An 18,624-nucleotide genomic window follows, 5' to 3' on the forward strand; every position below is an offset into this window, starting at 1 on the left:
GTCATCAGAATCACCAGAACCCCAAGAGCTTTTGACTTCATTCATTGACTTCAGATCATGATCTACGTTAGCCCCAAGGAACGTTACTCTGGCAGGTGTGTTGTTGCCACAGGGCTCAGTTGCATTTGCAAGACTTGATAGAAAATGAGTCTGCTGTGGGGTTTTTTTTGCCTTCATTGCCTTCACCCACTCCATCTATTATTTTCCTGAAGAAGAAATTTCAGGAATCATCTGATGACCATTTTAGAAAGATTCAGCTGTGGGGCTGCCATTCCAGGTTGCTGAGCAGGGCTGGTAATGCAGGGGTATATGATTTCAGAGCCGTGTCAGGATTTCATACAGCTGCAGCCCTCTTTACTGACTGGGTTTTACAGGAGTAATGAAATGCTCTAGCATGGACTTCCAGGCTGAATCAGAAACACTGAAATCTGCTCTTTGTGCTGTTGTCTTTTTACCGTGTGATTTCCCATCCAACTAAACCCCAACCCTGAAATTTCAGAGTGATCAGTTAAACAGGCATTGAGGAGCTGAGTGGGTTGGGAATGGGAGGCAGAAGTTGTCTGGGGGTTTGTAAGTTGTTCTCAGCTGTCCCTTGTGTGTGGGATAGCCCCTCCTGCGTGGTGGAGCTGTGCTGTGTCTGGCAAGAGCAGCTCCAGCTGGGTGGCAGGTGTGCAGCAGCAGTGACTTGGTTTGGGAGTGACCTCCCCTAACCTCCCTGCCATGCCAAGATAAAGCTTGGCCATATGTTCCAATGCACACTTGCATGTCCAAAGGTCATTTTCCAAGTGGTCTTTGAGAGAAGCTGCATTTCTGTGGGGGGAAAAAAAAAGAAAGGTCTTAAGAGATCCCAGGAAAAGAGAAAACCACAACTCAAACACTCTTCTGCATGGATAGATAATGTAAAACAAAGCTGTTTAAACATCAGAGGTAGTTCAGTTCTGCTTGATTCTGAACTGGTCCATTAAAAAGCACTGGGATACAAAAGGGGGATAATGAAGCATACAGCAGAAGGTCCCAGTACTGCTGAATAAAACAAGAGACAGGGTGTCCCATGTCCCTGTAGCCTTGCTTGAAATACCATTGTAGGGTTTCAGGCCACAGAGATGTGAGTCCTGAGAAACTACTAAGAAGTCTTGGCTGCCATGGTAGAACTGGGAAGATGAGTCTGCAGACCCCATTATGATGGTTTGTGGCTGCTATTTTAGCTTTTCAGAGCCCTTTTCAAGCTTAAGATCACTGGGACTTGCACTCGTAAAACCCTGCTACAGAAAGATCCATGATTTCTCTCCTATTTAATCATCCCACTTTGATTTTCACAAATATCAGTGAAACTTGAATGCCTTACCAGAATTTAACTGTCTAAATATACTGCAGATTGAGATCCTGAAAAGGAAAGCATTCCTACCTGACTTACATGCCTTTGGAAGAGTTAGCTATCATCTGAGCAAAAAAATGTCCTACAGGCACTTGAAAATGGCACATGGGAAAGGACCTTTTATTGCATTAGTCCCAATTTCTGAAGAGCTGAGAAAGACAGTAGGTGATAACTCACTGCAGCTAGAAATAAAAGCCACATGATGACAAAGAGCAACTAAACACTCTTTTCTGTTTGCTCTTTGGAAACAGGGCCATCTTTTCAGTGCTGCCATTCATTCTCACTTATCACATTTCTATCAATAAACCTCCCAGTCAGGTCCTTATCTGCAGCTTCTGAAGCACTGTTCTCTGCCTCACCTGTCCTGTGTGAGAAATGAGCCAGCATGAGTCTGCCCAAGCAGGCTGAAAAGAGTTTATAGGCTTCCTGCATATTCGTGTGGTTACTTACACCACGGTAACCAATTCTATTCTTCTGTCTGTGCTTTTTGTGTTTGCAGAGCTGGGGCTGTGTACACACAGCATTTGCTGGGCTCACATCAGGCCTTGACAGAGAATTTGCTGCAGTTCTTTGTCCAGGGGAACATCAGCAGTGCCTGTCCCAGCTCCAGGCTGTGGGGACCTGGAGCTGTGGCTGAGCCCTGGCACAGATGTGTAATTCTTGCCTACCCAACCTGGTGGGAAATGACTCTGACGACTCATTTCTCATATGGTCATGTTTGTTTAGCAGCCCCAGCCATCCTGCAAGAGAAAACTGGCCATGAGCCTTGGGAGTTGCAGAAATCTGCCTCTGCCCTGGTGGAGGAGGGTTGTGTGTCTGGTGGGAAATAGGAGAGGACAGCTGTGCTGGGCCTTGGTGATTCTCTTTGGCCTTTTCTGCTGGAGCTGCAGTGCCAGAGGGGAGCTGGGGGGATCTGCTGCTGGGTGACGAAGGGCACACTTGGCTGAGGGATTGACCAGTGGGCTTGGTGCAAAAAAAAGGGAGACATTGGCAGAAGATGTTTCTGAAACTTGTGCTTCTCTGTTGGTGGAATAACTCAGCGTGTTATTCTAGTGGTACAAATTAAAGCTGCGTGTTCTGGATTTAGCTTGTACCAAAGCCAGGCAGAGCATGAGGAGGGAGCTTTGAGTTCAGCACTTGATCAGTCATGTTGCAAAACCTCAAAACTAAGCCAGAAGGCAACCTTGGTTCAAGCTCCAGAAGGGAAGCAGAAGCACACATCATCTGTTGGCCCATCTTTGCTGGACCCGAGGTTTCATTCATCTGCCTCTGGACACATCAATGCTTGACAGCCCAGCCACCAACAGATAATTCAAGCTTGTTTTCCCCAAAGTGCAGTGCTGGATGTGTTGAACTGAGGTAACAGCCAGCAGTGAGAAGCACATGGGCCCTGACATGCTGAGTGTGCTTTTTACATTTTAGGATTGTGTCCTCCTTGGCCCATGGCACTATACTTTGAGGTGCCTTCAATGGAGACCTGAAATAATAATTTCTGGAAGAAACTAGCTTTCACATCTGCTGACTCATCTCTGGCCTCATGTACTTGATACGAAAGTGTTTGCAAAAGGCACCTGAAAACCTCCAAGCAAGGTAAAATTACCCTCATTTTGCTCTTGTATAAAGCTTTCTTACACTCTCAGCTTAAATGCTTCCTGCTGATCTGGCCACATTCTCTCAAGAGCACCAAGTAGAATTGGAAAAGGTCCAAAGAGTGGTAACAGCTATTGAAGAACAAAGGCCCTCGGAGGAGGTCCTCTCTGGGATCAGGGTTGCTCAGCTGAATGTGATGGTCTTTACTCATTGCTGGTTTATAGAAAGCAAGAACTAGTAGCAACGAAGCAATCTGACTGAAGAAAACTACTCGGAGCATGGCTGATGTCACTGACCTTCTTGGCACAGGCTGTTACAAAGGTGGATTCAAAAAGGGCTTTGACAAATATTAAGAAGGTCAGTACATGGTGACAAATGAACAAAACAGGAGTCCAGATGCAACCTTCTGGTTGAGCTGTTGCTAAGCTCCTGGCTTGCCAGGAGCCTGGGGGTCTGGCCAAGAGTTACATCTTCTCTTTCCTCGTGCAAGTCACAAGCCTGGATAGATCTTTGCTCTGACTAATGTTCAGGCTCTAACATTTGGGGTTTACCTGGCAGTAAGACCCAATGACATAAGTCAAAATTCAAGTGCCAGCACTTGTCAGGGATGTCAAATTTGTTTGGATTGTCTTGGTTATTGTCATTTTTCTTCTGCATAGTGAGTTATACAATCTCATATTGTTCCTGCAGTAAAAAAGTCACACCCTCCTAGCATTTTTGTGGCCTGCAGATTTTCTGTTTCCTTGATTCTTGCTCATATATAGTCCTGAGACTGAGCAGTGACAGCTGGGGTTTGAAAACCAAGTAGTGATTTTCTGCAAGCACAGGAGGATGCCCTCAGCAAAGTTTCAATTTTGGAAAGTGCTGACCTTCAAAACCTTGTTAAGATGAGGTCAGGCTGGACAGCTCAGAACAGAAGGGTCCAAAATCACCAATCACTTGAAAAACTGGTGCTAAGGCCACCAGAAATAAGTCAACTCTCACATAAAATCTGCAGGTAATTATTACCTGCATAATAATGTGATTTGCAAGTTTGTTTTAATAATTATGCAAATGAAAGTTAAGCCCTCACTTGTGGTGTGATAGATTTGATGCCATTTATCCTGTATAACAAAAGCAATTTATGAGTTTCCCAGCATATGGCAATCAGCAAAGGCCTGATTTTGCTTCTGTGATGAAACGACTCAAGGCATAAATATAGTGTTTCTCAATTTGCCCGATAATGCTGCTGTGTAGTTTTTGTTTTGAAGTGTTCTTCTAATTGGAGAGAAGTAAAATAAGAAAACTTATAATGAACTTTACCCCTTTGTCATTGAAGATGGGCTAAGTGGAATTCTGGTTCCTCTGTGACTACTGAGATGGCATTGTCAGTTGTAGCTGCCTGGGTTGGGCATCCAGACTGTGTGTGTTGTTTGTGGTGAGGTTTGTTTTGGGGGCTCTGGAACATGATCCCCTCTGTTTGCAATCATCTTATTTGCTCATGATGCTGCCAGCTGCTGCCATACTCTGCTGGCAGCTCCAAGCCCTAGTCAGCCACATCTATCTTGGGCTGCTTCATGCTTTTGTCCCCACCTCCATGGGACTGAGTCTGACCTTGGAGTGGGATTGCCTACACCCAATGTCTGAGGGAGCACCCAACAAGCAAGTCCTCTGGACATGAACCAGCACTAGAGAGCTCAGTTTTCCTGGGGATGGGGAGCAGGAGGCAAATATTGGCAAACAAAACTGCCCGTTGCCTCTGTAGCAGGCCCTGCTGGGCAAGTTTGCTTGCTCTTGGGTCAGACACAGCTTTCCTGTCCACCCCAGTAATTCTACATTGCTCACACTAGAGCTGCGAGGACAAGCTTGGCAGACAAGCCAAGCTGGCAAGAACTGTTCAGAGCAGCAAACATCTTTTGTGGTCAAAAAGTGCCCCTAAATTTCATCTGTTGCCATTCTAGCCAGATTTGTTCTTGCAGGTCACTGATGGAGGGTGCCCACAGGCCTGGAGAAGGTCAGAAGGAACCTCTGGCAAACACACGGATGTGCTGCTTCCTTCCTGGGCTGTTTCCTCACCCTTGTGCCCTGTCCTGCAGGGCTGTGAATGCTTCCCGAAGGTATTTACATCAGTGAGCACTCCATTTCTACATTAGATGCCTAAGATCAGAGCTTGATTTCCTGGTGGAAAGTGGGAAGGACTTGCAGGGTCTTCAGGGTACTTGGCTTGTGTGTGTGTCCCCTGCTGCAGGGCAGATCTTCCTTTCCTGTACATCCATATGATGCCCAGCAGAGTAGCACCCCAGCCTCCTGGATGCTGTGATCCATGCCTGGATGCTCACTCACAGCCGGAAGGCCAGGTTAGATGGGAGCACCAGCAACACCTCCCAAGGGAGATGCTTGTGCTTTCACATTACTCCCTGTACGTATTGAAAAATACCATTTCCAGCTCCGAGCTGGTGCAGCTCCATTCTGCTGTGATCCTGACAGTGTTTGCAACACTCAGGTTGATTCTCTGGAGCTGTTTGTCTGAAGGAGGAACTCTTTTGTTGCTCTCTCAAAGTCTGGCTGACATAGCCTGCAGCTATGAGCAAATGTTGTGTGGCTGCAAGCTGGAGTGTTGGAGAGACAGGGAGCGTGTTCAGTAGTGATTAAGAGCAGGATGGGGGCCTGTTTAAGTTGTGCACAGACAACTTTTCCATCATTAAGGGAGCAACAGATGCTGTCCTTCGCCTGCAAATGAAATGACTCACAAAAGCAGGAGAGGTGAGTGACGTGCAGCCTGGTACATGCCTGTGAGCAGAAGGGGACCTGAGGTGATTCCTGAGGATGGGCAATACGTGCCTGTCATTCCCGTCTTCCCAGCTGGCAGCACGAATATATGGAAATCTCCTGCTATGTTCTCAGCTATTAAACAGTGCGTGCCTTGAGCCCTGTCTGGAAGTGGAGCCCCCTCATATGTGGTTGTTCTGGTTTGTTTTGGTGAGTTTTTGGTAGCGGGGTAAGAGTGCCAGGAGTGGCTCTGGTAAGAAGCTGAGAAGCTCCCACTGCTCCAAACCCAGCCAAGGAGCCATTAGAGGGACAATAGACGCGCCTTGGTGATTAATATACGAAAGAAGGGATATAACACCTGAACAGAGCTGTTCTGGAGGAGGAGAGCTGTTCTGGTGGTTGCTGAGGAAGAAGGGGAAGAAGGTGCCCGAGCAGAAGTTTCCCTGCAGCCCACAGCGAGATGGCAGCTGTCCCCCTGCACTTGTGGAGGAACATGGTGGGACATTCCCTGAAGGCACCAGGAGGGGTGAACTTGGCCAGTGGACTTGGTTTTGTGGCCAGTGGATTTGCTGCCTGTGGACTCTGATTAGGCAGCTTTGGAAGACCCTGGTGCCAGGGGAGTTTGTTCCCGAAGCAGCCGTGACTCTGTGGGAAGCCCAGGATGGAGCAGCTCCGGGCCTGGTGGGAAGGACTCATGGAGGAGAGGTTGGTGGAGGAGTTTCTGCCATGGGAGGGACCCCATGGGGAAGCAGGGCAGGACTGTGAGGAATCCTTCTTCCTGAGGAGGAAGGAGCAGCAGGAACCACCAGCCTGTGACCTGACTCTAAACCCCATCCCCATCCCCCTGTGCCGCTGGGGGGAAGGAGGGAGAGAAACAGGGAACAAAGGGATTTGGGTCCGGGAAGAAGGGAGGGGTGGGGGTAACGTATGTAGGCACTGCTCTGTGTGTGTCTGTGTCCTCTGTGTGTTTGATTAGTGTGAAATTAACTTGTTAATTTTTCCCCAAGGTGAGTCTGTTTTGCCCAGGACCCTAATCAGTGAAGAGCCCTCCTTGTCCTTTGTCTCAACCCATGAGCTTTGTCCTTCTCATCCCAGAGTGTGTTTTTTTAAGCTTAAACTGAAAAGCTTAGTATCACTCAGCAAGGAAGATCATAACACTTCAGTCAGTAGAGTTCTCTCTTGCTTGGAGCTCTTGGGCAGGTTACGGGTTGAATTAGTGGAATTATTTATGGCTTTCAACAACTACCTGAAAGGAGGTTGTTTCAAGGTGGGGGTTGGTCTCTCCTCCCAAGTAACAAGTCATAGAACAAGAGGAAATGGCCCCAAGTTGTGCCAAGGGAGTTTTAGATTTGATAACAGGAAAAATTTGTTTACTGAAGGGGTCGTCAGGCACTGGAACAGGCTGCCCAGGGAAGTGGTGGAGTCACCATCCCTGCAGGCGTTTAAAAGATGTGTAGATATGATAATTAGGGACAGGGTTTAGTGGTGGATTTGGCAGTGTGCTAGGTTAACAGTTGGACTTGAAGATCTTAAAGGTCTTTTCCAACCTAAATGGTTCTAAGATTCTATACTTTTGGTTGGAAGATGCCTGGTGTGACTTCTGCTTACAGCCAGCCCATCCTCAAAGTAGAATGAAGTTGCTCAAGCCTTTCCCAGTCAAATTGTAGCTATTTCCAAAGGAGATTTCTCAGCCCTAGTTACAGTCCTAGCTTGTCCCCATGGTGTTATCCTGTCCTAGATGCAGGGCTTGGTATTTGCTGTGTTGAACTCCACAAGGTTCCCATCAGCCTGTTTCTCCAGCCCGTCCAGGTCCCTCTGAATAGGACCTTGTCCTCCAACATGAAAACTACAGTTTGGTGTCATTGCAAGCTTGGTGACTGTGCAGAGAGCTGGCCAAGTAGGGATGATGGTAGGATGCAGTGTGTTGCTACTTAATATAATGAATCTGGCTTAAAAAAAACACATAAGGAAGTAAAGATTTGAGTCCTCCAGCACCCATCCCTGGAAGAAAAGGTGTAAAGGAGCTGGTGAGCTTTGCTGTGGTAAGGGGCTCAGGGTGGCATGTCTCTCCGGGTGTGAAGACATGTATTGTTTTTCTGTTGTCCCAGAAGAAGAGCATTCACCAGGGTCGCTGCTAAAATACCCCTGCTATTGTATGTGCCCAAAAGAGAGCATTGTGGACCCACACAGCTTCTTGTCAACCCCTCTATTTAATAGAATCATAGAATAGCTAGGGTTGGAAGGGACCTTAAAGATAATCTAGGTCCAACCCTCCTTTCTTTGGCAGGGACATCACTCACTAGATCGTGTTGCTTGAAGCCCCATCCAACTTGCCCTTGAACATTTTTAGGGAGAAGGCAACCACAGCTTCCCTGAGCAACCTGTTCCAGTGTTTCACCACCCTCCTAGTGAAGAATTTCCTCCTAATATCTAATCTAAATCTCCCCTCTTCAAGATTTAAACCATTATTCCTTGTACTCTCAATCCATGCCCTTGTAAAAAGTCCCTCCCCAGCTTTCCTGTAGCCCCCCTTCAGATACTGGAAGGCTGCTATGAGGTCTCTCCTAATAAACATTTAATTTCTCATTAAGTAATTAGCATCTAATTGTTATTGCTATGTATAATTACCTTTTCTGAACTCTGTTTACCTGGGCTATGGAGAGAAGAAATAGAAAAGACCCAGCTGCTTTCAGCCGCCAGATATAAGCCATTTCCTTCAATTTTATAGCATAATTCAGGTTGGAAGGGGCCTCAGGAGGTCCCTAGTCCAACATCCTGCTCAAAATAGGGTTAGCTCTGAGATCAGACCAGATTATTGTATGTTCAGTATTGGAGAACTTATTTTTACCACAAGCCTTATATTTGCTCGTGGTGCAAACACACCCAGGTTGTTTGCACACACCCCCACACTGTGCAGGGGTGCAAGGGTGGTGCAAACTCCTCTCTCTCACCCTAACATCCCCACAAGTTGTGTCATGTAGCATTTTGTTTATGAATTACTTTGGGTATGAGGTCGTTCTGTTGCAACATGCATTATTGGATCAGCCTCCATCTACTGAGAAATGAAAAATGATGGATGCCAACCCCTCCTTCCCTATTCAGTGCATGAAGGAAGATGATGCTGGTAAGTGGGTGTTTGCTGTCTGAAGGAGGAAGTTTGTAATCCATTGCTGCTGCTGACATGATGCCTCTGTAAACCCCCAAGCCATGATTTATCTCAGCCATTTAATATCTGTGTGGAAGGACAGAGTGGCATATTCAGGATGAGCCATTATGAACTATCTGTTTGGGAATACAGAGTGTTTTATAATCTTCTGTGGATGCTTTTTACTTTAAATGAAGGAAATTAATGGCTAAATTCTGCAGAGACATAATGCCTGGATGTGAGGCACCATTTAAAGGACAGTGCTACATGAAAGCTGAAATTGTCTTTCTCTTTCAGCATGGTATCTGTTTTCTTTTAATCATAGGAATGAAGGACTAGAGTTTCAGCCTTAACTGTTAATTTCCTGTCTATTGTCTATTCAAACAAGATCCTGCTGTATTTCTTATAATAAATACATTTAGAGATAGAGCTGGAACTTTACCCCTCTCCAAGGGCAGCTGATTCCAGCAGTCTGGGACAACCTTCCCAAACAGTGCAAGGGCTGGAGCAGCCTGATGAGTACTGAGAAAACTGGGGTTGAAAAGCTGAGAAAAGGGCAATAGAGAATAAAAATGGTTGATAGAGTCAAGTGAAAATTCAGGTGTGAGAAAGATGCCCAAGTGCAATTAGAAACCAGGCCAAGGGGGGAGGACATGACCAAGTGGCAAGGCAGAGCCCTGGGCACAGTCACCTCAGGAAGTATTTAGGTGCAGCCCCACATAGATGCCATTTGAGAAGGAATTTCCTGAGATTGTTTGAAAAAGGATATTTATAGTAGCCAGAGGGTACCCTGGGCTAGTCCCCCATTCATGGCAGTGGTTAATGGTAAAGCAGAACAGAAATATTTAGGGCAAATTGTTAATTTTTTTATTATTTTTTTTTTAAAAAGGTGATTCCCATCTGTTATTTCTCATCAGAAGTTTTGCTGCCTTGTTGCTAGTAGATATTTTTAAAATTTTCCCTTAAAAAAAGTACTGGTGTTGGTCTAACATGCCTACATTTACTCTTATCAGTCATGGGAGCTACTAGGGGATAATATTTTTTTAAATGGTATAAATAAATGTACAAGGCTTGATACATATATATATTTTAAGTTTGCAATTCTGGAAAAAAGAACTGTGATTTTATAGGAATCCAAAACTGTGATGCTGAAGCTCTTAAATTATTCACACGATCTTACTCAATGCGCTGTGATTATTTCTGATGCTTCAAACTCCTGGATAGCTTTTGATGCCTGTATTATTTCTATGTAAATTCCAGCCACCAGTTGGTTTTATCAATAAGGTTCAGATTGAATCATGCCTCCCTTGCAAATTAATGCAAGCTTGACAAATGGAAGAGAAGATTTAAACTATCAAGCCACAGACTGTTAGACGTGGGTTTGGAACAAAACCATATATGTTATTTCAAGCTTTAGAAGGTGGTATCTGAAAATATTAGCACATATAGGGACACTTAGCAGATTGGAACACATGGAAGAGTGCACTAAAACCCAGATTTGAAAGGCTTTTAAGATGTGTAGATAGACTCCTAGTTCTGACACGGGCTCAGTACTTCACTGTTTCCAGGCTGGAGACCAGAAAACGTTAGACTGGCTATTGACTTATTGTCACTAGATCTAATTAAACCACACAAATTGTTTTCAAACAACGTTAAAGACCAGATTTAAGCTCATAAAAGCAGGAAAATCAGGATAGGGTTAAAATTGTCTCTAACTCACCCCGGCATGCCTTTGGGCTGTCTTTTGCAGAAAAAGGCATGTGTCAGTGATTAAAGGCTGCCCAGTGTGGAGGCCCAGGGGGCATGGTGTGGCACTGCATGCTCAGTTCTCATGCTCTTCTGCAGGAGACTACGCCTTTCATGTCAGTTTATTTCATTATTATGGTGTTCATTTATTTCACAGTGCTTTTATTTTTATTTTTTTTCCTATGGCAAGGGGGTTGGAACTAGATGATCCTTAAGGTCCCTCCCAACCCATTCTATGATGCTGTGATACTTTTTTTTTTTTTTTAATTAACCCTTCTTTCCTCAGCAAAGGAACAAAAAAGACGTGTTGGGCTCCAAGGGATGAAAAGTTTTCTGAGAAGAGCAGTCAATGCCATGACTGATTCAAGCCTGCAGGCACACCTGCAAATCTGATCAATCAATTCCTTCCCCTAAAGCAGTGATGAAAATGATTTAATTGCTAAAGAAAACTTTTCATCCGTCCTGGTCTAATAAATTGTGGAAGGCACTGTTAAGGAAAGCAAAGGAAATCTTATTTCCCCTGGTATTGGCCACTACAAAGTGTCAAAAATAAGTAGTATTCAGGAGAGAAGGAGGCTGAGGGGAGACCTTATCACTCTACAGCTACCTGACAGGGAGTAGGGATCGTTCTCTTCTCCTAAGTTCCAAGTGACAGAACAAGAAGAAATGGACTCAAGTTGCAAGGGCAGTTTTAGATTTGATAGATAGATTAGTTTTAGATTTGATAGATTTGAAGGTGGGGCTTGAGCTGTCTCAGGTTCATTTAGGGTTTCTACCCAAATCCCAGATGAGTACTTTAACCAGAGATGACTGAATAAAGGGTGTCACTATGTCCTCTGGCTGGATTTTGTTCAACAGAAGACCTGTAGGAGCTCAGCGGAGTTGCTGGATTCAGCTGTACACGCTGGGGAGGAGGAAGAGAAGTTTAACCCATTTCTTGCCTTGATATTCTCCCAGGGTCAGTGTAGGCAGTTCTCCTTGGAAGGGCTCAGGTTTGTTGTCTTAACATCTGCTCTTTTTTACTATCTCCTACCTGAGAAACATATCTATGTGCACCAATGCTACTGGACACACAGCAGACAGGGGCTAGAGATGTAAAATAGCAGCTTAGAGTTACCTGCTGTGGACTGCTGGGACTTATCTCGCCCCATCCACTTGTTTTTTATGCTCACTGCTGCTTGGAAGCAGAATCCTGCATTTTTTTTGGTCCAGAGGGGAAAATTCTTGACTGCAAAGCTGAGTCTCGCAATCTGGTCTGCAGGCCAGCAGTCCCTGGCCAGCTTCCAGGTCCAGGATCTTTCAGATGTGGGGATTTTCCACTGAGGGTATTCTCCTGCCTCTTCAAATGTTGAGAGCGATGCATTTCGAGAGTGACTCTTACTGATAATCATCACCAAAGGAGAGAAAAAAAAAAAGCACATACTTTCCTACAGAGGCTGTTCCCAAGCCCTGCAGAAGGCTGGGGACTGGGATCAGCCCCTGGACTCCTGCCCAGGAATAACTGGCCATTGGTGCCTACAGTGTTTTGGGCCTCATCTGTCCAGCCAAAAGAGCAGCTGTAGCCTGTATTTCCACAGGCCAGAGAGTAACATGTCTAAATGAAAAAAAAAAAAAAGAAGTCCCTCAAAATAGAGATATTTTATCTAAATATGTTTTTAGAGATATTGAAGAGAAAGGCTAATGCTGTTTCTTTCCACCTAACTTCATAATATCATTGAATGCGTTGGGTTGGAAGGAACCTTAAAGATCATCTAGTTCCAACCCCCCTGCCGTAGCTCCAGGCCCCATCCAATCTGTCCTTGAACACTTCCAAGGAGGGGGCTTCTGCAGCTTCTCTGGGCAACCTGTGCCAGTGTCTTACCACCCTCACAGGAAACAATTACTTTTTAATATCTAACCTAAATCCCCCCTCTTCCAGTTTAAAGCAATTACCCCTTGTCCTGTTGCTCCCTGCCCTTCTAAAAAGTCCCTCTCCAGCTTTCCTGTAGCTCCTTCAGGTACTGGAAGGCTGCTATAAGGTCCCCCTGGAGCCTTCTCTCTGTGCTGAACATTCCCAGCTCTCCCAGCCCTCTGATAATTTTCATGGCCCTCTTCTGGACTCTCTCCAACAGCTCCATGTCCTCCTTATGTTTGATTATTTTTATTATTTTACAGGTATCTGAAACACCCTTCTCCCTATTTTCCCCTCTTTATCAAATGTCATGAGCCTTGTGTTATGAGGGGAAGGCCCAGAACAGGCATCCATCCACTGCAGCTATAGGGACACCCAAAGAAATACCTGTGTGTGTGTGTGCAGTGCATGGTTGGACTATGCTGCAGTCAGCTCTGCTGTCAGACAGGCAGACACCATCATCATGGTCATCAGCTGCTGCACAGCATGGCCAGTCCTTGAGAGCCTTCAAAAGGCATGTCCCTTCCCCACCTGCCAAAAAGGGATCTTGGTTCTCTCTTGGCACCATAAGAAAGTGAGATGGCTACATCAAAGCAAGCAAGGTCAGTCCCATAGGTGTCGGGGGATATGGAGAATAGTCACAGGGTTGTTGTTTTACATCTGGGCTTTGTCTTTGAATGAACAAAACCTCAATGAGGAGCCGCTTGTCTGCCACGCAGCTTGCAGGTCCCCATTGCCTTGTAAAAACAAGGAACATCTATCAATTTCCATCCATGGGGAAGTGACAGCAGCTCGAGGAAGGGAAGGCTGGTATGGAGGAAGCAGTCCAGAAGGGGTGGGTAGCAGTGCTGATTTCTCTAATGAGATGTCTTGCTAGGTTATTTTAAGCACTGAGGGCTGCTGTTCCAAACCTAGAGTTGATCAGATATCTGCTTCTGGGTAGTGGGTAAGTTCTTATGAGTCAAAGGCTTCTTTGGACTGATTTCTGTGTTTTCTGAACGTGTCCCATTGAAGGTTAGATGGCCCATCAGGACAGGCTGTGTCTTTAAACTAATGCTTAAAAATTTCATGTGCCTACTTGTGAATGGCATCTCAGGAGAGATTCAGATGAGCTCCCTCTCTGTGCTGGGACACAGAGAGATGCTTTATTGTGTAAATGAGTTGTAAGAAGGTCAAAGTGAAGAATTTATGCTTTGTACACAGAAAAAAAATGAAAGCTTTTGATACAAAAGGTACCAAATGTGTTGAAATATGGTGCCGCTGCTCGAGGACAGGCAGCATGCTCGTGCTTTCTGTATTGGCTTCACTATTAAGATTGCTACTTTGATTTTTGAGGGTAATCAGAAGAAGAGAAACGTGTGATTAAGACAGCATGGCTTACTGTATTGAGGATCAGAAAATTTTCTCACTGTTTTAGATGGAAACAATCTTAGAGGTTCTCCAAATCTATGGGTTGCTTTGACAATACATGCTGGTAGATTCTCACTTTTCTTAAAGCTTCCCCTCCTAACTACTGCTTCTTCCTACTTGGCAGCTGAAGAGTTTTATATTTTCCCCTGTATATTCAACTTTACTATTATTAAATGACAGGGCACTGTTAAAATTACAGGATAATCTATCTATCTATCTATCTATCTATCTATCTATCTATCTATCTATCTATATCTATCTATCTATCTATCTATCTATCTATCTATCTATCTATCTATCTATCTATCTATTAATAGCCTCAGGACTGCTGTATCAGAAGGGGATGGTGGGAGAGATCATGATAAATGCAATAGGTTTCAAAAAAGCAGATCCCCCAATAAAGTGAAATTTGGTAAATCAGATCTCCCTAGAGGTAAGGCTAAGGGAAGATAAAATTAAGTTTTCAGTGTGTCAGAGTAAGCTAAGAGCACAACTCAGGCTGCCCAAACGCAAGAACAGGAAATTCAGGAGGTGCCCAGCTGCGTAGATGATGAAGGGTTTTTCTGCAACTTTAACTCCAGACAGAAAAACACAGACAAAAAGAAGAGGTCAGATTTCTAAGAATAAATCTGAAAGAACAGCAAAAGCATTCGGGGGTAAAACCAGAAAGGCCGAGGCACAAAATGAGACCTCAGAGATAACCAGAAATAATTCTGTAAGAACCATTAATAGAATGAGGAAGATCAAAGGAGGGATTGGACTGCTACTCAATGGAGAATGAAAGCTGTTGGCAGATAATTACAATAAGCTTGTGGAATACTGGAGAAGGAGAAAAAAATACTTTTTCCCAGAGTAGCTTGGGAATTATAGTCCAGTCAGATTAACAACAGCTCTAGAGGGAAAAAAAAAAAATTGACCATGACAAATTGTCTGTAATATTTACAAAAAATAATTGGATGATGAAAAGCAGTCAACATGGGTTGTTCAAAAATCCATTGTGTTAAACCATTTTAATTTACTTTACTGCAAAATAAGCCCTTGTGGATTGGGTTGGAATAATTTTTTTTTATTTTTATAAAATGTCTTGAGTTGGAAGGGACCTCTAAAAGTCATATGCAGGCATATCCCTAAAATATGCAGGAACTGCTCAGAGCCTGATCAAGCCTGACCTTGAATGTCTCCAGGGATGGAGCCCCCACCACGTGTCTAGGCAACCTGTTCCAGTGATCCACCACCCTCCTATTAGAGAACTTTTTCTTAATGTCCAACCTCAATCTACCCTTCTCTAGCTTGAAACCATTACCCTTTGTGCTAGTGTTACATGCCCTGGTGAGCAGCTCTTCCCAGCCTTCTTACAGGCTCCTTTCCAGTATTGGAAGGTGACTATGAGATCCCCCCCCGAGTCTCTTCTTCTTCTGGCTGAACAACCCAACTCCCTCAGCCTGTCTTCATAAGAGAGATGCTCCAGCCCTCTCATCATTTTTGTTGCCCTCCTTTGGACATACTCCAACAGGTTCTTATCCTGTGGTTTTGTTTTGTTTTGGTTGTTAATTTTAACCTCTCATCTCTGAGTGGCAAAAAAAAAGGCTGAAACAAGGCCTGATGGCCACCTCCAGAGACATAAAAGGCCATTCAAAGAGAATGAGGAGGATTTCTGTGTTCAGAATGAACACAGGGCACACCATGATATTCATACATTAACACAGGGGAAATTTAAACTGGGCACTAGGAAAACCTCTTGAAAGGCAAGGGCAATAAAGTGCTGGCATAGGTTGCTTGGAGATGTTGTGAAGTTCCTGTGATTGTGGAGTCTTTAGGAAGAGATTGGACAAACATCTGTCAGGAATGAAATACACTGATACTGTCTTCAGGCAAAGGCATCTCTAATTCTGTCCAGGGCTATGTTTTGATGACTCCATGCAAATCTAGAGATGTAAGTGACATACTGGGAGAAATTCTCATGGCTGTGTCATTATCTCCCTCCTGAGAAGGTCCTGCTTTGCATAATTCCATTCTTTTATTGTTATTCACTTACTTGTAATTAAATACCTGAGGTGAGCAGGGAGAGAGCAATTATCCCATTATGGGAGGGCTTGGGTCCAGCTGATCAAAGGTGCCACCATTTGGTGGTATGTGTTCTATTAAGGCAACAGGATGCTCTTTGTCACTCTAACTCTCTTACTTGCTATTCACTTCTCTAAATATGTTGTCTTTATTTGAGAGAGCCTGGGGAGCTGTAAACCTCTGAAGAAATTCTCCATATGCTGGTGATTTTCAGGGAAGTCTGCCATACATAATTTCTGATAGGAATGTTTGAATAGTGAATTAATTTACTTTGGGTCCTTGATTATTCTGTCGTGCAATAAGAAGAGTATTGGCACCAGGCTGAAAGTTAAATAAGGTGCTAGTTTCCCTTTTCTCTCTCACAGATCTTCACATCCACAACAGGACTCTTGGAGTCAGAAAGCAATGCAGATGGGATGTACAGTAAAAAAAATCAGTATTGTGTAGCTGAAGTAATCTTTCTATTCTAGGAGCTTCTAAAGAGTAAAGAGTCCATGTTTCATGTAACTCCTGTTAACATGGCAACATCTGAGCATGCATCTGTCTACAAGCAGAGGTGATTTAGTAACACAGGAGTAAATTACCTCACATGTTGCTCTGTTAAACAGTAGACTTCTCTTAGGAGTGAGAAAAGGATCTGGCAAGAGCCCTGCAAATTGCTTAGAAGTGTCATAAAGAGAGGAGAGGGATAAATTAATCAAAATCATGGCACTTAAAAAGATTTAGATTCATGGATTTTCAGTTCAAAACATATCATCAAATTATATAAAATCACAGCCCTGGCCATCAACCCTCACCCAGTGAATCCTTTCTCCATAACTTCTGTTTGATTTCTGACCAGTATCTGTCTTCACTAGGGTGCTGGAGGAGGCAGAGTTTGCCACCACTGGGAAACTTGTTCCAGCTGTTTGAAGACACGTGTTTATAATGATGATAGTTATTTTGATTTGCCTTGTCTTCAGTTTCTGAGCAGTGACTTGCTGTAGTGCAGTGAAAAGCTTTGGTTTTAGTCCTGTAGGTGTTTACAGACTGTACTTCTGCTGTGGCAACCCAGGGTTTTATAGCAAATTCTGTGTGTTTTCTCTTGGGATAAGGCTTAAATGAAGACAATGGAGCATCATCTGAGAATACAGCTTGACAAGTGGTGGCCTTGCATAAGACAAGAGTCTGTGGACAGGCACAGTGTCTCCCTGCATAGCAGAGTTTTGTTGGTGTAGGAATGTGATACAGAAATTGGGAAACTCTCCAGAGAGTAGGTTTGTACCATGCTCTGGTTCTTCAAGGAATGAAAACTGCAGTGTTTGTAAGTACTTTAACATTCCTATTCTGATTTATCCTTAATAATTATTTTCTTTATTTTTTGAGTTTTTAAAGCAAATAGCTAAGAAAGGGCTCAGTTAAATTCTATATTCACATTTTCCTTAAGATTTAGGGTACTGTAGAAGGAAATATTTTCAAGGCTTCTCTTATGAGGAGCTCCACAATCTCTTAAGTAGGAGTGTAGTATCATGTCTCAGTATGTCAGACTTGATTTAGATTCAAACACTCAGCCTAGCAGTTGAAATACAACCACATGAAGATGAGCCATAGGTATTAGCCACATTTGAAGCTTAAACACATGAAAAATGTTTCTTCCAAGTCAGGTGTCAGGTTTTGCCAGAATTTAGCAAGAAATGTGGCCAACTATATTCAGCAAGTATCACAGCACCTCTAAACAAAAACCAGCCCATGGGTTCCTTTCAAAGGCAGTATAGATTTTGCAAGCAGCACACTAAAATAGATCAGAGTGACCTCTTCACTGTGTTAGATATTATTTAGATAAATTTTAAAGGAGCTCCCCTATTTGACTATTCATTAAACATATAACTTCATGTGATTTGTCTTTACCCATCTGGAGATTGCAATGTTAATGAGTTAACTGCCTGAACGTGGTCTCTGTAGTCACTGGGATAATTTGAAACAGTGTAATTTCAAACTAAGGATAAATACAGCTTTGTATAAAATGAGTTCTTGCTCCAGCAATAATTGCTTGTGTGTTATAGAAGATGGTCTTGAATCACCCCATCAGACTTATTCCCAGAGCAGTAAGTGATATGGGCCTCCATAAAGGGGCAGTACATCTACCAGTAGATTCACTAATTTTGTGGGGGTGTTGGCACATGGAATCAATTTACTTCAGCAGTCAGAGACCCTTTTTATGGCACAGAAGGCAGTTAGTGGAAAAAGAAAATGTTCACAATTTATACCTGTACTTCTATGTTTAGTGTACCAGCAAAGCACATTCCCCAACACAGGTAAAGTAATCTGTGGTTATTTTTATGTCGTTGACTATTATAACATCTCAAAAGAAATTATTTCTTCCTGTTGAAATGGACTGTTTGTTACTGTGGCACCTGTTCTTCATCCTCGTAACAGGCCTGGTTTTGTAAGCCTCAAGGTTCAAATGTGCAAATCCAGATTCACCAGGGATTAATCTGACCAAAAAAACCCAGCTGCACTTCTAAAGCTGTGTTTCTTGACCTCATTGTCAAACAGGAATAAGAGGTACTTTAGAGCATGAGATATCTGATCTATTTGAGGAAGACTGAGGAAAATATTAATACGTAACATTTAAAAAAATTATTACATAATATTAATCTGAATAGTAATATTAAG

The sequence above is a fragment of the Apus apus genome, chromosome 4 (assembly GCF_020740795.1).
Source record: "Apus apus isolate bApuApu2 chromosome 4, bApuApu2.pri.cur, whole genome shotgun sequence".
NCBI classification, from domain to species: domain Eukaryota; kingdom Metazoa; phylum Chordata; class Aves; order Apodiformes; family Apodidae; genus Apus; species Apus apus.